Source organism: Myotis myotis, unplaced genomic scaffold (genome assembly GCF_014108235.1).
Source record: "Myotis myotis isolate mMyoMyo1 unplaced genomic scaffold, mMyoMyo1.p scaffold_m19_p_18, whole genome shotgun sequence".
Lineage (NCBI taxonomy): Eukaryota > Metazoa > Chordata > Mammalia > Chiroptera > Vespertilionidae > Myotis > Myotis myotis.
Window position 1 is genome coordinate 24,382,833 of NW_023416322.1, and position 22,941 is coordinate 24,405,773.

Sequence of the window (22,941 nt, forward strand, 5' to 3'; positions counted from 1 at the left end):
CTAACATGAAAAAGATTCAACGAGTCAAAGAACTTGTCATACAGTACCTGAGTTACCCATACCCATGTTCAAAGAAAGAAAATTTAGCTCATTTATTTGATGAAGGTTAAAAACATTTTCATTTATTTTGAGTTACTATCAACAAACATTCACTATTTTAAGCATAATTCTTATGGGGTCAGCACTTTTCTTAAAAGTGATTTAGAATAATTTACCAATATTTCAGAATTAAGTTAGGGAAATTAAGATGAAAATGGAACCTGAAGGGCTTCTCAGTGGTTAGAGCATTGGGCCACAGACTGAAGGATTGCAGGTTCAATTCCCGGGCAAGGGCATGAACCTTGGGGCATGTGCAGGCGACAACCAGTTGATGTGTCTCTCTCGCATCAATGTTTCTCTCTCTCCTCCTCCTCTTCCCTCCCTTTCACTCTCTCTAAAAATCAAGGGGGGGGGGGGGATCCTTAGATAATGATTTAAATAAAAAGATGAAAATGGAAAAGAACTAACATTTGTTGAGTACATTCTATGTGCCAATCACTACGCTATGTGCTTATAAAAACCTAACTTTCTATGAAGTAGGTACCATCATTATCATTTCCCAAGAGAAGAGAAAGGGTTCTAGAGAAGGTATGATAACTTGCCTATTACAGAGTCATGAACCTAGGATTGAAATGGGTCAAAACTGTCATTATTAACATGGTATTTATGAACCCCATCCTTTTTTTTTTCTCCTTTCCACCAATGGCTGCCAGTCAGGAAATGTCTAAGAAGAATTCTTTTGGATTTCAAACAACAATTTGTAAAGAACAGAGGCCCTATTCTTTCCTTTATGTTGATCTGCCTTTCAGGAAGACCTATTATTGCTAAAATTTTTAAGGGTTTAGGTAAAGAGAATGGAAGTGCATTTTTCATTACCAGAAAAATTTATAAACAAGTTAGAATAACAATCTTAGAATGAGAACCATGTTGAGGTTTGAAAGTAAATATTTAAATTTAATATAAAAAGGCTAATGTAAATAATGCTGCAGTGAACATAGGGGTGCATCCGAAGAAAATAAAAATTCAAAGAGATACAGGCACCCCTATGTTCACTGCCGCATTATTTACAATAGCCAACATATGGAAGCAACCCAAATGTCCATGATAGATGAATGAATAATAGTATGTGATATATATATATATACTGGGTGGCCAGATTATTATGACTACCTGACGTTTGTAGGCAAATTAACTATAATTTCGCACTGAAGTTGCTAGAGGGCCAGACCATTATAAATAGGGAAGCAGGTTGTTTACCACAACAGAAGTGATTTTTTTCTGAAGATATGGGTAAACAACATGATTTAACATCCTTTGAATATGGGATTTCACACACACACACACACACACACACACACACACACACACACTGAGTGGCCTGATTATTATGACCACCTGACGTTTGTAGGCAAATTAGACGTACACTGCATCATATGGGATATGGAAGCCGAAGGCCTGTTCGAACACCTTTGCTGTCTGCAGTTACCAAGACAAAACGTCTCCAATTCACACAGGAACACAAAGATTAGACAGTCGAGCATTGGAAAAAAAGTCATGTGGTCCGATGAATCACGTTTCCAGTTGCATCATGCAGAAGGCAGTGTGAGAATTTGGAAGAAACAGTGTGAAAGCATGCACCCCACATGCATGAGTACAACCCTTCAAGCTAGTGGGGGCAGTGTTATGGTTTGGGGCACGTTTTCCTGGCATGATTTGTGCCAGGAGCCGGTCCATGCTTGCTGTTTCAAGGGACCTGGCATATATGGCATACTGTTCTTAATATGTTTGCTCACCTTCTTGGCACTATGTGTTTTAACCAAGGTCTCTGAGAAAGGTTGTTTCCCCAGGTAGGGATTTTCCCCTGAAGTTAGGGAGGGAATAAAACCTCTTAACTAAGTGCCAGGTGGGTAATTAATCACTTTAACTACGAACAATCATGCTTAAGCTACATAATCTTTACTCCCTGGAATGGAGATAAGAAACGCCCTAACCTTTGAAATAGAGATTGATAGGATTGGAATCAACTGGTATAAATACAGGTGTAAGAAGACAGAACGAGGAGAGACGGAACTTAGGCACAGAACCTACACAGAACGTTCTCTAGAGACAGAAGAACTTCGCTGGAGAGAACATGGCAAAAGATCCTCGACTGAACCTGACTATAGAACATGGCAAGAGAACCTGACTAGAACTTGGTGACTGAACCTGGCTGGAGAACCTGGACAGAACCTGGCTGGAGAACCTAGCGAGGGAACATGGCTACAGAACCTGGCTGGAGAACCTGGAGAACCTAGCAAGAGAACATGGACACAGACCCTGGCAGGAGATCCTAAGCAGAACCTCTCTGGAGATCCAGACCAGAACTTGGCTGGAGATCCTGGCTGGAGATCCTGGCTAGGCTGCTGATCAACTGAACACTGTCTCCGTGTCATTCCTTCTTCGCCGACTCTGTCCACACCTTTGGGGACCCCTGGACCTGCTGGGGTTGGACCCCGGCAGATTTGGGCCCTTTAATTCATGTGGAACAACGTTTGAATAGCACAACATACCTAAGTATCACTGCTGATCAAGTTCATCCTATCATGTTGATGGTGTATCCCAATGGAGATGGCTTCTTCCAACAAGACAATGCACCATGCCACAGTGCTCGTATTGTGCAGAAGTGATTTCAAGAACATGAGGGAGACTTTACCTTGCTTAGGTGGCCCCCACAATCACCAGATCTCAATCCAATTGAGCATTTGTGGGACAAAGTTAAAAGAGCCATCAGGCAGCTGGTTCCACAACCATCAAATGTCACAGAACTGGACAGTGCTATTCATCAGGCATAGTGTCAGACTCCTCACATCACCTTTCAACATCTCGTGGAGTCAATGCCAAGAAGAATCGCCACAGTATTGAAGGCAAAAGGTGGCCCAACGAAGTACTGAGGGGTGGTCATAATAATCTGGCCACTCAGTGAATATATAATAGAATACTATTCAGCCATAAAAAATGAAATCTTACCATTGGTAACAACATGAATAGACTTAGAGGGTATTATGCTAAGTGAAATATGTCAGACAGAGAAAGATAAATATCATATGATTTCAATTATATGTGGAATCTAAAAAACAAAACAAATAAAACAGAAACAGATTCATAGGTATAAGAAACAAACTGTTGGTTACCAGAGGGGATGGGTTGGGGGGCAGGTGAAACTAGGGGAGGGAATTATGAGGTATAAACTTCCAGTTATAAGATAAATAAGTCATAAAGATGTAATGTACAGCATAGATCATAGAGTCAATAATATTGTCATAACTTTATATAATGATAGATGGTAAGTAGTCTTAATGTGGGGATTATTTTTAAATATATATATATATATATATATATATATGTATACACACACACACACACACACACACACACACACACACACACACACTAGAGGCCCCGTGCATGAAATTTGTGCTTGGGGAGGGGGGTCCCCTCAGCCCAGCCTGTACCCTCTGCATCCTCTCCAATCTGGGACTCCTCGGGGGATGTCCGACTTCTAGTTTAGGCCTGATCCCTGGGATTGGGCCTAAACCGGCAGTTGGACATCCCTCTCACAATCCTAGACCTTTGGCTCCTAATCGCTCACCTGCCTGCCTGCCTGGTCACCCCTAACTGCCTCCCCCACTGGCCTGATCGCCCCACACTGCCTCTGCATGCCAGCCTGATTGCCCCTAATTGCCCCCTGACAGCCTGATCACCCCCAACTGTCCCTCTCTGCAGGCCTGGTCACACCTAACTGCCCCCCACTGGCCTAGTCACTCCCAACTGCCCCCCCACTGGCCTAGTTGCCCCTCACTACCTCCCTGTCAGCCTAATAGCCCCCAACTGCCCTCCCCTGCTGGCCTGGTTGCCCCAAACTGCACCCCCCTGCCGGCTTGGTCACCCCTAACTGCCCCTCACACCAGTCTGGTGGTCACCCCCAACTGACCCCCCTGCTGGCCTGGTTGCCCCCAACTGCCACCCCTGCCAGCCTGGTCACCTCTCACTGCCCCCCGCCCCCACCGGCCTGGTTGCCCCATGCAGCCTCCTTGTTCAGTCGTTTGGTCGTCCCTAACTAACCCCCCTGCCAGCCTGGTCGTAGGCTGCCATCTTCTGAGGGTGTGAGGGTTAATTTGCATATTACCTCTTTATTATATAGGAATATATATCATATCACTATGATGTATACCTGAAACTAATAGGATATTATATTTCAATCTTATGCCAATTTTTTAAAAGGCTAGAAAAGTTCTATTTTATAGGAAAGCATTTTGACTTTTTAAAAAATATTTTTATTGATTTCCGAGAGGGGAGAGACAGAAACATCAATGATTGGAGAGAATCACCGATTGGCTGCCTCCTGCATGCCCCCCACTGGGGATCAAGCCCGCAACTCAGGCATGTGCCCTTGACCAGAATCGAACCCAGGACCCTTCAGTCCACAGGCTGACTTTCTATCCACTGAGCCAAACCAGTTAGGGCAGAATTTTGATTTTAGAAATGCCTAAAAGTATTAAAATCATACAAAATTGGATTTAACTAACATTTTACAATAATATTAAAAATTAAGACAGCTAACTCTCACAGCCAGTTGGCCTGGAGGTCAAATCCCCCCAGTATTAACTACAACAATCAAGGCTTAACTACAACAAGACTGCGCACAAAGACCACTAGGGGGTGCACCAAGAAAGAATTAAAAAAAATGCGGAGACAAAGAAACAGGACAAAATTGTCAATGGGAGATATGGAGTTCAGAACCACACTTTTAAGGTCTCTCAAGAGCTGTCTAGAAGCCGCCGATAAACTTAATGAGATCTACAAGAAATCTAATGAGACCCTCGATGTTATGATAAAGAACCAACTAGAAATTAAGCATACACTGACTGAAATAAAGAATACTATACAGACTCCCAACAGCAGACCAGAGGAGCACAAGAATCAAGTCAAAGATTTGAAATGCGAAGAAGCAAAAAACACCCAACTGGAAAAGCAAAATGAAAAAAGAATCCGAAAATACGAAGATAGCGTAAGGAGCCTCTGGGACAGCTTCAAGCGTACCAACATCAGAATTATAGGGGTGCCAGAAGATGAGAGAGAGCAAGATATTGAAAACCTATTTGGAGGGGAAACTAAGATGGCGGCATAGGTAAACACCGGGAAATTGTCGCCTCACACAACAATTGAAAATTACCGCAAAGGACAGAGCAAACATCATCCAGAACAACAGAAAGGCTGGCTGAGTGTAAATTCTACAACTAGAAGGAAAGAAAAGCACGCTGAGAGCCAGAGGAGCTGCAGAGGTGAAGTGCAGAGGTACAAGTGCAGAGGTACGGCCGGCTCGCCCGCGAGCAAATAAAGGGGGTGGCACCTGAGGACACGGCTGTCTTTTTGAATCACAAGCTCCCGACTGCTCTGAACTCCGGTTCCGGGAAGACTCTGGGGACCCAGGACTCATACGGGGAGAAGCTGGTCTGTCCGGCAGCGGGCGAACTTGAAGGCGGCTTTCCCTCAGAGGTGCTTGCAGCAATTAGCGGGTCACTGAGACCCGCGACTCCGGGCGGAGAATCAGCCATAGCTCCTTGATCCGCCCTTTGATTCCCTGAGACCCCGCCCCACCCAGGCTGCGGCAGAGGCTTTTGCATGTGAATGTACCTAACTGCAGCCGAACCAGGCAGACCCGGAACTTCCAAGAGAAGGCCCAAGGCCCCGCAGCGGCTTGCATTGCTTCACAGCTGAGCCTCTTCGTGGCTCCTGCTGTGTGGCCTCAGGCAGAGGCTGAATTAGCACCTCCTTAGATCCAGGAGCCACTGTACCCAGTGGTCAGAGGGGGACCATCCAGACTGCAACTCCTCAGATCCATAAGGGACACACTCAGGGAGCAGACTCAGTGAGCACCAAAGCCCCACTGAAGCAAGTCTTGCCCCAGAAGGGTGTCTTCAGCACAGAAGTTCTCCTACTTTAGACACAGCTGATTCTCACAGCCAATTGGCCTGGAGGTCAATTCCTCCCAGTGATTCTACAACAACCAAGGCACCAAGAGTGTCCACCCCAGGTAACTGGGGAGGCTGAGCTACTGGGCCCTACAGGACACCTGACGCGCAGGGCCACTCTATCAACACAGGGAAGCTGCCAAAATGCGGAGACAAAGAAACAGGTCACAAATGGCAGAAATGGAGGAAAGCAAACGATTGGATATAGAGTTCAAGGCCACGTTTATAAGGTTTTTCAAGAATTTTATGGAAACCGCCGATAAATTTAATGAATCCCTCAATAAGTATAGTGAGACCATGGAGGACATGAAAAAGGACCAACTAGAAATTAAGCATACACTGACTGAAATAAAGAATAATTTACAGAGATCCAGCAGCAGACAAGAGGATCCCAAGAATCAAGTCAAAGATTTGAAATACAAAGAAACAAAAAATACCCAACCGAAAAAGAAAAAAGAAAAAAGATTCCAAAAATATGAAGATAGTGTAAGGAACCTCTGGGACAACTTCAAGCGTACCAACATCAGAATTATAGGGGTACCAGAAGGAGAGAGAGGGCAAGATATTGAAAACCTTTTTGAAGAAATAATGACAGAAAACTTCCCCTACCTGGTGAAAGAAATGGACTTACAAGTCCAGGAAGCGCAGAGAACCCCAAACAAAAGGAATCCAAAGAGGACCACACCAAGACACATCATAATTAAAATGCCAAGAGCAAAAGACAAAGAGAGAATCTTAAAAGCAGCAAGAGAAAGACAGTCAGTTACCTACAAGGGAGTACCCATACGACTGTCAGCTGATTTCTCAACAGAAACCATGCAGGCCAGAAGAGAGTGGCAAGAAATATTCAAAGTGATGAATAGCAAGAACCTGCAACCAAGATTACTTTATCCAGCAAAGCTATCATTCAGAATAGAAGGTCAGATAAAGAGCTTCACGGATAAGAAAAAGCTAAAGGAGTTCATCACCACCAAACCAGCATTATATGAAATGCTGAAAGGTATTCTTTAAGAAGAGGAAGAAGAAAAAGGAACTCTTACCATTTGCCACAGCATGGATGGAACTGGAGAGCGGATAAATACCACATGATCTCACTCATTTGTGGAATATAATGAACAACATAAGCTGATGAACAAGGACTGATCCAGAGACGGAGAGGCATTGATTGGACTGTCGGGACTTGGAGGGAAGGTAGGGGAGGGTGGGGGTAAGGGGGAAAGATCAACCAAAGGACTTATATGCAAGCATATAGGCCTAATCAATGGACATGGACAACGGGGGGGTGAGGGCATGAGCGGGGGGCGGGGGGTGGGTAGAGGGTAACGTGGGGACAAGGACACATATGTAATATCTTAATCAATAAAAAATATATTAAAAAAAAAAAAAAGAAAAGAAAACCTATTTGAAGAAATAATGACAGAAAACTTCCCCCACCTGGTCAAAGAAATAGACTTACAAGTCCAGGAAGTGCAGAGAACCCCAAACAAAAGGAACCCAAAGAGGACCACACCAAGACACATCATAATTAAAATGCCAAGAGCAAAAGACAAAGAGAGAATCTTAAAAGCAGCAAGAGAAAGAAACTCAGTTACCTACAAGAGGGTAACCATACGACTGTCAGCGGATTTCTCAACAGAAACTTTGCAGGCCAGAAGGGAGTGGCAAGAAATATTCTAAGTGATGAATACCAAGAACCTACGACCAAGATTACTTTATCCAGCAAAGCTATCATTCAGAATTGAAGGTCAGATAAAGAGCTTCACAGATAAAAAAAGCTAAAGGAGTTCATCACCACCAAACCAGTATTATATGAAATGCTGAAAGGTATCCTTTAAGAAGAGGAAGAAGAAGAGAAAGGTAAAGATACAAATTATGAACAACAAATATGCATCTATCAACAAGTGAATCTAAGAATCAAGTGAATAAATAATCTGATGAACAAAATGAACTGTTGATTATAATAGAATCAGGGACATAGAAAGGGACTGGACTGACTATTCTTGGGGGGGAAAGGGGTGTGGGAGATGCGGGAAGAGACTGGACAAAAATCGTGCACCTATGGATGAGGACAGTGGGTGGGTGGCGAGTGAGGGCGGAGGGTGGGGTGGGAACTGGAAGGAGGGGAGTTATGAGGGGGAAAAAAGAAAGACAAATGTAATAATCTGAACAATAAAGATAAAAAATAAAATTAAATTAAAATTAAAATTACATTAGATAAATATTCATAAATGTAGAAAGAGCCCACATTCCATACAAAGAAAAGTCAAATAATGTTTTATTACAAAACCATTGAAAAATAAAAAGCATCTAAACAAATGATTTTTCAAGTATAGATTTTACACATTTTTTTATTTATTTTTATTGCTTACAGTATTACAAAGGGTATTACATATGTGTCCCTTTGATTTTACACATTTTAAAGACAGTTTTGAATTATAATTTTCTAAAATCAGGTACATGGCAAAAAAAAAATCTCATTTATGGAAATTCAAATAGTAGACCACTAAAGCACATTTATTTCCCAAAAAATCACAGGCAGGGATCTGAATGTAAGAATGCTGTAAATAACATGTAACTGTACATGCTTTCAAAGGTATATGAGAAGGAAAGTTCAAGGAGCAGTGCCTTTGACCCATTAAGCTTCCTTCTATCCTTCCACCAAAGTTTCAGTAGTTCTAACAAGACAATTTTCTTCTTTTTAGAGACTGGCTGTTTCTACTAGTCCCTCACTTTTCTTCCTTCCCATCCTTTTCTCAGATCTGATTATATAGGGACTAATTTACAATGTGAAGCTCTAATAACAAGAGTATTATTATCATATATCTACATAGCTCATTACATTAAGCATTCTTTGTTTTTACATTAGGCATAATTCTCTTCATTTGCAGGGTCATTAGGTGTTTGATTATTGCCACTCTTAATACAGTCATTACCCTTCCTCTTCTTTCAACTAATGGATGCTAGTCAGAAAATCTCTAAGAGGACCTCTGGCTCCTAATTGCTCACCTGCCTGCCTGCCTGGGATTTCTCCAGAATTACTTCTAACAGCTAAAACTCTATAACTATATGAGATGATACATCACAGGTATTTTGTTTTTTATTTATACCTTAAAGATGTTTTATATATTCTTTTATGTATCAATATTTTGTTATTAAACATCTAAGCAATTACTCAATAGGCTCTCAACAGTAAAGCAAAAAGGTAAATAGAAGTAGGCAATGACTATCAAGGAGAACTACACAACTAATATATATATTAAAAAGTAAACAAATATAGAATAAGTAAAAGGTTTTAAAATATATTTATTAAATGTACCAATGATGTATACATTCAGATTTTAACTATTTCTTCTACTACTACTCCCATTGGTTAACTTTTCTCCATCATCACTGTCACTACACTAAGTAAGCTAGCATCATCTTGTGTGCGGACTACTGTAGTGGCTTCCTGAATTTTATGTAGCCTCTTTTCAATCCATTATGCACAAAACAGAAAGAATATTCTTTCCAAAATGCAAACCAGATTGTACCACTCTTCTGTTTAAATTACTTCAGTGGTTTGACACTGCCCTTAGAGATAAAGACCGAACAGGCCCTATAAAATCCAGCCTCCATATATCTAGCCAATCTTACTTCTCTCTTCTATATTGTTTAGGATTAGCTAAACTGGCTCTGTTTCCCCCATCACTCCACCCTCCCCCAGTCCCACATATATGTGCTATGTTCCCTGCTGCCTAGGTTATCTGTACCTGCTGCTTACTATGCCATCACACTTCTCTTAGTTAATTCTGATGTACTCTTTGCTTTCAGTTCAAATACTATCTCCTCAGAGAAATCTTCCATGAATTCCCAGACTACACCAGATTCCACACTTACCATAGTTATAATGATCTCTTTCATCCAGAGGAATCTTCCTGACTAGATTGCCAGCCCCATGGTAGAAGCAACATTTTGTTCCTCATTATATCTCAAGTGTCTACACTACAGAGTTGGGTATAGAATAGGAGTTGAACAAATAAATATTCAATATCATTTTAATATAAATCATATAAAAAAGCTTAAGAGTCTATAAGATGACAGAAAAACACTAATAACCAGTTTCTGTGAAATTCAGACTACACATAGTTCCTTGCAATCCCTTGTTGACATAAGCTTCACATGAAAGCTATAAAATTTATGACCAAATTGCAGGGGGAAAATGATTAGTCTTCTAATATATTTAAATTAAGGGTAACATTCATCGATACTACTACCTAAACCCAATTCTATATGAATATTTAACTAGTGCTTTGAAAAAATCATATCTAGCAAGAGATGATGATTATTTACTTATTTTTAAAATGACAAATGCTGCAAAATGCAGTGCCAATGTATTTTAAATGTAGTACTATCAAATGTAGTATTAACAATATCAAGGAGCCCTGGCCAGTTTGGCTCAGTGGATAGAGCCTGAGCCTGCAGACTCAAGGGTCCTGGGTTTGATTCCGGTCAAGGGATATGCCCGGGTTGTGGGCTCGGTCCCCAGTGGGGGCTGTGCAGGAGACAGCCGAGCAATGATTCCATCTCACCATTAATGTTTCTATTTCTCTCTTCCTTTTCCTTCCTCTCTGAAATCAATAAAAATATATTTTTTAAAAAACAATATCAAGGCAAGGTGGTTTCAGTGCTAAAAAAAAAAAATAAAGACTCTGAAGCAGCACATATTACAATCCACTGATTTAGTGGCCTCTCAAAGGCAAAAAAAAAGTTTATATTGTTAATTTCATTTCACTGTAATGCAAGTTATTGACAATTAGAAAATATTTAACAAAGGTTAAGTTAATCACACTACAAAAGAAAACTTCCTCAACCTGGAAAACCATGAGAAACAGTCCATGGGAAAACCTGCAGCTAACATGATATTGAAAGGTAAAAGACTAAATGCTTTCTCCTCTAGATGGGAAACCAGGCAAAGGTGTCTGCTCTCACCACCTCTGTCCACACTGTATCAGAGGTCCCAGACAGTGTAACAGGCAAGAAAAAAGAAATAGGTAAGCCATACAAGAAAAGGAAGGCGTAATTGTATATATACGAAATACTTTTAAACTACCCAAAACCCATCAGAAATAATAACTGTCAAAATACAAGGTCAATAATACAAAAATCACTACATTTGTAACACACAATTGTAAATAAAATTTTAAAACAATAAACCATTTACAATAGCCTCAAAAAAAAACCAGAAAAATATGGATAAATTTAACAAAAGATGTATAAGACCTCTACCTTGCACACTACAAAATGTCATTGAGAAAAATTAAAATACGTAGCAATATATACCATCTTATGGATTAGAAGACTCAATATTGTTAATAATGCCAGTTTTTCTCAAACTGATCTATAGATTTATTTGCTATTCCAATTAAAATACAAGCAGATATTTTATAGCACTAACAAGTTGTTTCTAAAATTTATATTTAAGTACAAAGAACCTAGGATAGCTAAAACAATATGGGGAAAGAATAAAAAAGTTGGAAGACTGGCAAACTTATTTCAAAACTTACTCTAAAGCCAAGGTAATGAAGGCTGGCATAAGGATAAACAGATCACAGAAGAGAATAGAGTCCAAAAATAAACCCACACTTACTTACCAACCAAATTTCAACAAAATCTAAAACAAGTCAGAGGAAAAGAAAATCTTTTCAGTAAATTGCAGTAGAAAAATTGGATATCTGGAGGAAAATGAACTTAGACCTTTTCCTCATACCATACACAAAAAAACACTGGAGATGATCATAGATCTATACATAAAAATTAAAACTATAAATATATAGCTTCTGGGAAAACATTCTAGAAGGAGAATACCTGCATAATATGAGAGTAAACAAAGATATCTTAGAATACAAAAAACAATAACTATAAAAAAATTTAATAACTTACACTTAACATCAAAATTCTGATTTTCTAATGATATTAAGAAAATCAATAAGCAAGTCAAAAGACTGGGAGAAAATGTTAGCAAAACACATATCTAACAAAGGACTTGTGGTCCAAGTTCTACAATTGACCCCTATAATTTGTTAATAGAAATACAAATAACCCAATTTAAAAATGAGAAAAACTGGCCTAGACATTTCACAAAGTAAGGTATACATATGACCATTAAGAATATTAAAAAAGTGCTGAGTATCAACAGGCATCGAGAAACAGGAAACTACAATCACAATAAGATACCATTATACACCCACCAGAATGGCTAATATTAAAACATTGACAAATACTAAATGTTGGTAAGGATGCAGAATAAGTGAAAGTAATCATGTAAAATGGCCCAACTTTAAAGCAGTTTGGGAGTTTCTGATAACATTAAGCAAATCTGCCCTAACCCATCAAATCTACCCACTAAAAACAGAAACACATATCCATTAAAAAAAATTGTATAAAAATGTACACAGCAGCTTTATTTTTTATAGCCAAAAACTGAAAACAACCATCCATCCATCAATAAGGGAATGGATAAACAAACTGTGATATGCACATACAATGAAGTTCTGGAACAGGCAAACTAGTTCTGTTTTTTCTTTTTAATTTGAATTCTCTATTGTTTAAAGTATTACCTAAGTCTCCTTTTACCCCCATTGACCACTCCCTGGCCACCCCCACTCCCCAGCACATGCCCTCACCCCACCCCACCCCACCCAGGTCTGTGTCCATTGATTATGTTCAGATGCATGCATACAAGTCCTTTGGTTGATCTTTTACCCCCTCACCACCCCCACCCCTGCCTTCCCTCATAGGTTGGACAGTATGTTTGATGCTTCTATGACTCTGATTCTACTTTTTTTTTTCCATCAGTTTATATTGTTCATTATATTCCACAAAAGAGACCATGTGATATTTATCTTTCTCCGACTGGCTTATTTTGCTTAGCATAATGCTTTCCAGTTCCATCCACGCTGTTGCAAATGGTAAGAATTCCTTCTTTTTTACAGCAAAATAGTATTCCACTGTGTAGATGTACCACAGTTTTCTAATCCAATCATCTGCTGCTGGGCACTTGAGCTGTTTCCAAATCTTAGCTATTGTAAATTGTGCTGCTATGAACACAGGGGTGCATATATCCTTTCTGATTGGTGTTTCTGTTTTCTTGGGATATAGTCCTAGAAGTGGGATTACTCAGTCAAACGGGAGTTCCATTTTTAGTTTTTTGAGGAAATGCCATACTGTTCTCCACAATGGCTGCACCAGTCTGCATTCCCACCAGCAGTGAAGGAGGGTTCCTTTTCCTCCACATCTTCTCCAGCACTTGTTGTTTGTGGATTTATTGATGATAGCCATTCTGACAGGTGTGAGATGGTACCTCATTGTTGTTTTGATTTGCATTTCTCTGATGATTAGTGACTTTGAGCATGTTTTCCTATGTCTCTTGGCTTTCTGAATGTCCTCTTTTGAAAAGTGTCTATTTAGGTCCTTTGCCCATTTTTTTATTGGATTGTTTATCTTCCTTTCGTTAGGTTGTATGAGTTTCCTGTAAATGTTGGAGATCAAACCCTTATCAGAGATAACACTGGCAAATACGTTCTCCCATACAGTGGGCTTTCTTGTTGTTTTGTTGATGGTTTCTTTTGCTGTGCAGAAGCTTTTTATTTTGATGTAGTCCCATTTGTTTATTTTCTCCTTAGTTTTCATTGACCTAAGGCAGTGATGGCGAACCTTTTGAGCTCGGTGTGTCAGCATTTTGAAAAACCCTAACTTAACTCTGGTGCCGTGTCACATATAGAAATTTTTTCATATTTGCAACCATAGTAAAACAAAGATTTATATTTTTGATATTTATTTTATATATTTAAATGCCATTTAACAAAGAAAAAACAACCAAAAAAATGAGTTCGCGTGTCACCTCTAACATGCGTGTCATAGGTTCACCATCATTGCCCTAAGGGCTGTATCAGTGAAGATATTGCTTCAGCTTATGTCTGAGATTTTGATGCCCGAGGACTCCTCCAAGATTTTTATGGTTTCCCATCTTATGTTAAAGTCCTTTATCCATTTTGAGTTTATTTTTGTGTATGGTGTAAGTTGATGGTCTAGTTTCATTTTTTCACATGTATCTGTCCAATTTTCCCAACACCATTTATTGAAGACTATCTTGACTCCATTGTATGCTCTTGCCTCCTTTGTCAAATATTAATTGAGCATAATGGCTTGGGTTGATCTCTGGGTTCTCTGTTCTGTTCCATTGATCTATATGTGTGTTCTTGTGCCAGTACCAACCAGTTTTGAGAATAGTGGCTTTGTAGTATAGCCTGATATCTGATACTGTGATCCTTCCAACTTTGTTCTTCTTTCTCAAGATTGCCGCAGCTATTCGGGGTCCAGTCCTGAGAGGGGAAGTTCATAGCATTACAGGCCTACCTCAAAAAACAAGAAAAACTGGTAATAAATTATCTAACTTTATAACTTAAAGAATTAGAAAGAGAGCAACAAGAAAAGCCCAGCGTGGGCAGAAGGAAGGAGATAATAAAGATCAGAGCAGAAATAAATGACATAGAGACTAAAAAAAAATACAAAAGATCAATGAAATCAAGAGTTGGTTCTTTGAAAGGATAAACAAGATTGATGAACCTCTAGCCAGGCTCACCAAGAAGCAAAGAGAGAGGACCCAAATAAACAAAATCAGAAATGAAAAACGCAAAATAACAACAGACCCCACAGAATTCCAAAAGACTATAAAAAAATATTATGAACAACTCTACTCCAACAAACTAAACAACCTAGAGGAAATGGACATAGTCCTAAAAAAATACGACCTTCCAAAACTCAATCAAGAAGAATCAAGAAATCTCAAGCCGATAACTAAGGAGGATATTGAAGCAGTCATCAAAAAGCTTCCAGCAAGCAAAAGCCCGGGGCCAGATGGCTTCACAGGAGAGTTTTACCAAACATTCAAAGAAGAACTAAAATCTATCCTTCTCAGACTATTCCAAAAAATTCAAAAGAAAGGCAAACTAGTTTTTGACGAAAGAAATCAGAACATAGTTGCCTCAGGGTGAGTGTGTGTGTGTGTGTGTGTATGTATGTATGTATGTATGTTGACTGGCAAGAGGTATAAGGAAACTTTCAGGGAAGATGAAAACATTTTGTATTTTAATTGCTGTGTGCTACATTCATGCATACATGTCAAAACTCATCTAAATGTAACATTTAACATCTGTGTATTTCAGCTACATGTAAGTTAGTGCTAAAGAGAATGATAAAACTATTATTGTACTTGCATTTTTCAAGTGCTCCATTTTTGTGTAAAATCACTAAATTAGAGTCTTAAATTACCTGAGCGAATTTTAAGGCACTGCCAGGAAATCATATATAAGTGTTGGCAAAAGTGAGTTTATAGTTGTGAGTATGTGAATCAGAGTTTATTATTGTACTAGAGGCCCAGTGCATGAAATTCATGCACTGGTGGGGGGGGACAGCGGGGGGAATTACCAAACCTTAGTCCATGAAAACCTCAGTTACACAGATCTTGTGATTCCCAAATAATTGAGGATTTCTCTTTTTACATTTTAAAAATTTTGTTTTGCTCTATCAAATTTTACATTTAAATCTTTGTAAGAAGTATCATCCACTCCTCTGCCCTCTTAAACTAATAATTCTGAATATACTTTAATGTTAGCTTGGCAGGCTGGGGTCATTACTGTTAACATCAATTAGAACACTATCAGATGATATACTCATGCCTCTGTAGCTGCTGGATTCAGTATACATGTATAGCAGGAAGATACCAGTATATGTATGGAGAGAGACCTGTTTAATTTCCACAACTAACTGGGCATCTAGAAAAGAATATATGGCTTCCTATATTTTCTGACTCTATTTACATAGCAAATATGCAGTGCCCCTCCTTCCTCTTCTTATTTGCTATCTTTAATTTTCTGGAGGATTAAATATCAGAACTACACTTATGAGGATTTTGTCTCAAAAAGTAAATAGTAGAACTGCTCTGTTTCCTAAAGTGCCCTAGCCCAGGCTTGAGCTGTCAGATATTTCCAGATCAGAGAGGTGGTGACTATTTCAGCATGGCAATAGATATGATAAGTACACTTAAAGACACATAGGAAAAAGGAAATTCCGAGTTTTTTGTATCTTCTATGGAAGAGCTATTCATTAGTCATGTTCTCTTACTCTAAGAAATAACAAATCTAGAAATTAAACTGTTGAAGGTTTTTATATCAATGAAATCCCATCAAATATTATCTCACAGAAAGAGTTCAATACAGCCACTATCTTTAACTTTCACATAGAGGAAAAACAGAGAGGAAAAAGTTTAACTTTACAACATCTCCTGCAAAAGTCTATTAAAAAATATGAAAACATAATAGCATAATTACATTTTCAATAATGGTTCACATTATAGGAAATAAATGTTTATTCAAATTCACTTTTATTTATTTATTTTTTAAAATATATTTTATTGATTTTTTACAGAGAGGAAGGGAGAGAGAGAGTTAGAAACATCGATGAGAGAGAAACATCGATCAGCTGCCTCCTGCACATCCCCTACTGGGGATGTGCCCGCAACCCAGGTACATGCCCCTGACCGGAATCGAACCTGGGACCCTTCAGTCCGCAAGCTGACGCTCTATCCACTGAGCCAAACCGGTTTCGGCTCAAATTCACTTTTAATTGAAAGAGGTTTTTCCTTATAAAAAATTGCTATTTTTTTAAGGTATCTTTTTTTTAAAATATATTTTATTGATTTTTACAGAGAGGAAGGGAGAGGGATAGAGAGTTAGAAACATCGATGAGAAACATCGACCAGCTGCCTCCTGCACACCCCCTACTGGAGATGTGCCTGCAACCAGGGTACATGCCCTTGACCGGAATCGAACCTGGGACCTTTCAGTCCCCAGGCTGATGCTCTATCCACTGAGCCAAACTGGTTAGGGCTAAGGTATCTTATTGTTATGGCAACGGAAGTACTAAAAATAATAAAGAAATATCAAAGTTGTTATAGCAACTGGAATTTTAAAAAGCCATGAAGTGTAAAGTAATCAAACCTTTACTTGGCTTGAAATGCAACATCTATGACTCAGTTCTCAAAATGAAACTTGAAATACTCATGCTCTTGTCTTTACCAGTTGTCTCTAGAATCCAAATTTAAAAACAAAACAACAAAAACTTCAGCAGAACAGTTCAACTATTTTTTATATTCCTTGTATCCTCCATCATTTTATACACAGTCAATAATAGGGCTTTGATAACCCTACAAGATACTGAACTCCATGAGTAGCAGGACATGTTCATTACTCAACAAATGCACACTTAATTGAACTCAACTATTCAGAGTTTGTACAAAATCTGGATTTTTCTGGTCTTCTAACCTGCTCCTTACCTCTAATTTCACTGCTCTAATCGAAATAAAATACACTGAAGATGGAAAAGATCTCGCTGTCAATGTGCTTTGACCAAATTCCTCCAATTAGAGTTAATATTTTTTGCTGAAGGATTATTACAAGCTAGGTGTTCAGAGATGTTCTGGAACCTCTTCTCATAGAGGTCACAGTCTAGTAGAGAATGAACTCAAGTAGGTCAGCATCACTGGAATATAAAGTGCAATGTGGGATATTATGAGACCAGCAAGAGAGAATTCACAAAGGTCCTATAAGCAGTGGTAATGTCTTTAAAGACTTTAAACCAGAGAATAACATAAATTGATTATTTTCCCAGAGGTGGCCAGGTTAAACAATTTAAATTTTAGATTTATGTGCTTTACATTAGAAAATCAAGGTAAGTCTTTACTTTCATACTTTCATTTGTTCCTTTCTAATATCTAATGACCAAGATCCGAGTGACAAACGTAGCAAATGGTGTGAACATAGCACATTTCTCTAGTATTTATGAACTGAAGAGAATTGACTGGGAATAGACAGACCCCTACGTATATCTCTCCATACCCTTCTGCTTTATTTGTACTTTATCCATCTCCTTTTTCAGTATTTTTCCAAAAAAAAAAAAACACTGGCTGTTTTTAAGCTAGCAGTGGTTTATTTCTGTGAGCTAGTTAAGACAACTTGAGAAGCTCAGACTGGACAAGGTGGGGGGGGGGGGGGGAGAGCCAAAAGGATTTCCCTTAGACCCTGAATGGGAGAGCTGCAGTTCTGGTTAGTGAAGCCTGTTGTTATAAAGTCTGACAACTCTGCAGAAAGAGAATGCTTTCAAAACTCCAATCTCTTCCCTTACCTACATTACCTGAGGAAGCCTAGTGATGACTACTACTATTTTGATCCTGAACCCAATACAATTCTATTGTCTTTTATTATAATAAATAACTTTTATTGTCCTTTATTTGAATAATTTGCAAAACCTTGCTTTATTCTTAATGCTTCTTAGGATCATCCAACAAAATCTTATTTTTGTTAATTTTTACAAAAAATAACACAAGCACTCAAAAATAGCAGAGTATCTACAAATAAAGTAAATTATTCAATAATTAATCATTTTAATAATGTAGTCGTTTCTATCCCTGTAGTGCCTGTATGATTGATTTTATAATAGTTGTTGGATTTCTATTTGTTCACACCACATATGGTGTCTAACTATATGTATATATATTATTTGATATATTTCTCAAACTGAAGTCCAAGGAATCTTTGTGAATATATTGTTAGTGGTCCGTTATAGGTACTCTATAGTACTTTGTAATTTTCTATTTTTATATCCACAACAATCTCAAAGCTTTACTAGAAGTATATTCGGATTATCTAACTGCTAGCTCATAACTAAGTATTGTTCTGCAATGTTGGTGCCAACATTCATTGAAGCATTCACCATTGTGTTGGAGCCAAGCAGTTCTTAATTTGTTGCAAGCTAAGAAAATAGAACATAATGGCACTTAATATGTAAATGATGTACCAAGAGAAGGTCACATGACCTAACACTACACCATACAAATAAGTTTTTCCAGTGGGTTGGAAAAGTGTGCTGGAAAAATCTGAGTCATCTGAAGGCACATGGCCCCATAAGCGTAATAAGCTAAAAAAAAATCTATATTGTAGCTGTCAGGATCACATTCACACTGTATAGCAGCAATTTAATTTCAGGAAAATAACTTCATCTGTAACATTAAATTAATGTGGTAAATGTCCATATGTATTGATCTTATTTCTATTAGATTTCTTATGGTAACGAGAGCTAAAAGTATAAAGAGTTTATATTTGACTTTATATTGTCACTTATTTAGGTAACATTGAAATCATTTTTATAGTCAACACTGGTGGAAGGGGATTGTTGATGATTTTTTAGCCCCATGAAATGGTACGGCATATTATTCAAAGTTCAAAACGCTGACACATATCATAGTTGAGATTCAAAAGATGTCTTTTAATAATGATGACTAAGAACTATGGCAATACAAGTGAAAGGGAAGCAAAGCTAAAGAAAAATATTTAACTAGGTTAATAAGAAACAATATTTGAATCTACAATGACCATAGTCTTATAGAAAATATTCAATTACAAGTCATCTGAACAGATGGAAAAAGAGTTATCAAATGATATAATTATCATAAGAGTCTCATTTACACATATATTTGGTTTTAATGAAAGTACTAGAGAAAGTCTTGATTATTACCCCCTCCTCCACAAACTCCCACCATCTCCCATTTCCACCCCAAACACTGCATTGCCTGCTCCTAGACCTAGACACTCTTCTCATTTACCTTTCTATCTCTCCTGGAGCCTAACATGCAATGCTCCAATCATACATGTTCAGTTCATGTTTGTTGAAAGGATAATATTATTGTTGACTCAACACTTTTGCCCAAAGATCTCATAATACTTTATAAACAGACATTACTGACTTTGCAGCATCATACTACAAATATGATGGAAGAGGGACATGTCAACAGAAAAGAATGAAAAGAAAATCCTCTAACTCTCAGACCAGGGATGTATTAACCACAAGATCATTAAGCATCTGTTGCAGGGGCCTAAAATAATTTACTTAGCAATTTAATTCACCAACCAACAGAGGTTTGAGTATATTAACCATCTTCTTCACTAATTTATGAGGTCCTCTGAAAATGTCTCTCATTACTGTTATCCTCAATGGCAAGCACAGTGCCTGGCAAATAACAGAAGGCCATAATATTTGCTAAATAAATCAAGTTGACTGATTTGTGTTCCTCCCCTGCTGAATGTCAACACAAAAGATTATTTTATAAAGCTGGAATCTAATCTGGAATAAACAGCAGGATTCTCTTAAAACATCAGAAATTGGAGTGGCTTAAACTCAGAATAGAAAGATTTTAAAAGAAAGCTAAAAATATTATACTTTCTCATCATCGTTGGGTCATGTTACGGGGGGGGGGGGGGGGATGAGGAAAATGAGAAATCAAGCGACTGACCTACATCTGCCAGGACAACTTTGTTTCTCACCAGGCAGTTTCAAAGCTAAGTGGCTAAAGTGATTAGGGAGCATAGGGAACAACTCAGAACACGGAACCTTTGACAGAAATCACTTTTAAGAGACAGAAATTGAGAAAGGAAAGAATAAACCAATTATGCTGTTTTCAAGATATGCCTAAAAGAGGGACAAAATGTTGCTAAACTGGCAAAAGCCAACTAAGAAAATGTCTCTATTAAGAATGATTAGGGGTCAAAGAAGAAAATGTGATTAAAAACTGAATTAGAAGAGTGAAGTAGGGATCAGCAATCATTTGGTACTTTTTGGCTCATTAAACAGCACCATGTGACAATGTTTACAAACTCCTGAGCTGGGGGCTATGACTTTGAATGTTCACATACACATACACACGTATATATACACATATCCTGAGACTAAATGTTCCTGTTACCCTAACATTGGCATCTCCACGATGGCAGCTCCAACCAGCAATGTTCTAGGTGTTTTCAGTGATGACCATAACACAGGCCAAAGCTTGAAAAGTATAGGTCTGCAACATGGACTCATTACAAGTGTTACCTTCCTCTGCTTTTCCCATTCACTCTCTTACCCATCCCAACTTTCAGGTGCTGAAATAACCTGTTATGTAAGCAGTATAAAAACAAAAAGATAATTTACAGAAATACAATTATTTAAAAAATTGAAGCTTTTTGGAAAAAAGATAATTTTGTTCAAAGAAAAGTATTCTTTGGGTTCAAAGCAGATTCTTGTAGGACTTAAATGTGCCAAGAGGATGCCGGAATTAATTGGGTATTTAAAAATCAGAACACTAACACCAAGTAATCCATAATCAGCTTTTATGCTAGGAAAAAACGTCTCACAAAATTTTATTCAATACCCAATATTATGAAGTTACTTATAGGATACCAATGGAATAAATCAACTTCAGATTCTTTTGTTTCTTTTATAATATATGAAGGATTACCAGAGTTATGCCTTTTGAATAATATCAAACTGTGGAGTGTTAATATTCCAGTCTTTCAGCAGTCATCATAGAAAGAAGGCATGCATTAAGATGTATTTGTGATAGAAAAGTTTTAGATAAAAAAAGTTTCCGAAAATTTGAGAAAACACTTATCCAACATCCCTAGTATGTCTTTATACTTGTAAATCTGATAACCATAGCCTTTTAAATACTTACATATGTAAATATTATAGGGGGTCCAAAAGAGCTGCAGAAATGTGAGGAATTTTCCTTATAGTAATGGGTTAGAATGACATTTTTCCTAATAACTCCTTTTATAAAATGTACCGCCCAAGCTGAATGTCATTATGGGACTATTTATAATTTAGAACTTTCTGTCAAGATGATTTTATGCCCTGACATGGCACTGAGTAGGCTGGAAACAGCTGTATGCCCCAAAGGGAAATGAAATTCTTGGTGTTATTCATGAGTAAAGGTATTAAATATGAAGTATTTCGTATAGAATTTCATGAGAATAATGGTTAATTGATTGTAACACAGTAAATCCATGCCACTCAAACAATAACAGTTACAATAATAAACGCTATTCCACCAATAAAGTTCCTTCCTTATAAGTACACTAGAGGCCTGATGCACAAAATTTGTGTAAGGGGCTCAGCCCTCACAGCCCTGGCTGCCTTGCGGCCCCACAGCCCTGCCCACTGGTCATTCCGGAAGGTTGTTGTGGAAGGTTGTTCCAGAAGGTTGTTCTGCTGTCTGCTCTAATTAGCACATTAACTCTTTATTATATAGGATGAAACAATTATAAATATAACTCTAACCCTTTGAGTTTCCTAATAAAGTAGATGTATAGCACTATTACAATTAAAGTTTTTGTGCACAAAATGGATGTTTAAAACATTTTGGAAAATTTCAGACAATGTACCCAATGTCCCTGGAATGTCTTTATATTTGTAAACTTTAACTTTGCATAAAGTGGATTTAACCAACATAAACGGAATCAAGAGAAAACTAGGTAACATGAGGATGTACTGCATTTCTCAAAAGCACTGGTTTAAATCCCACCATTAATAAAAGACAATGGGCAGGATAATCAGACTAGCGTGTTTTTGCTTTGTTTTGTCTTCTTCTGTTTTACTTATTCAGTTTTTTTTAATCCATTAGAATTAAAAATATTAGGTTATGTCTAATTTCTTCCTTATACTTGAAGGGATTTTCATAAGAATCCAAGTTTGTGAAGAATTCTGAATACAACTGTTGCAAATACTCTTCATGTCTCAGGCAAATACTACTGGAAACCAGTAAAGAAAGTCTAATTTAACTTATTCACTGGATGACAGGGAGAAAGTCATTTGACTTCTTCCAGTCCCAAATGCCTAACATGCCTCATTTATTACACGAGGTGCTTACCATATGAAGTGTGCTATAGCAACTCTAGATGCTTTTTGTGAAATTCTTGAGAGCCCTGAAATTTTTATGTTCACAAGGACACCTATTAACAATATTATAAATTTGAGCTGAGAC

The 22,941-nt window shown here is 38.0% G+C and overlaps 1 protein-coding gene and 1 long non-coding RNA gene across 9 annotated transcripts in view; both read right to left on the reverse strand.

Moving 5' to 3' along the window:
* RABGAP1L (RAB GTPase activating protein 1 like) overlaps positions 1 to 22,941 on the reverse strand; it is a 434,830-nt gene that overhangs the window by 286,878 nt on the left and 125,011 nt on the right. The gene's annotated exons all lie outside the window — the stretch shown is intronic.
* LOC118672908 lies at positions 8,422 to 17,410 on the reverse strand. The gene is made up of 3 exons (XR_004973244.1): positions 17,087 to 17,410; positions 11,681 to 11,700; positions 8,422 to 10,031 (listed from the first exon to the last, which is right to left on the reverse strand). It is a non-coding gene; the product is annotated as an uncharacterized LOC118672908 (long non-coding RNA).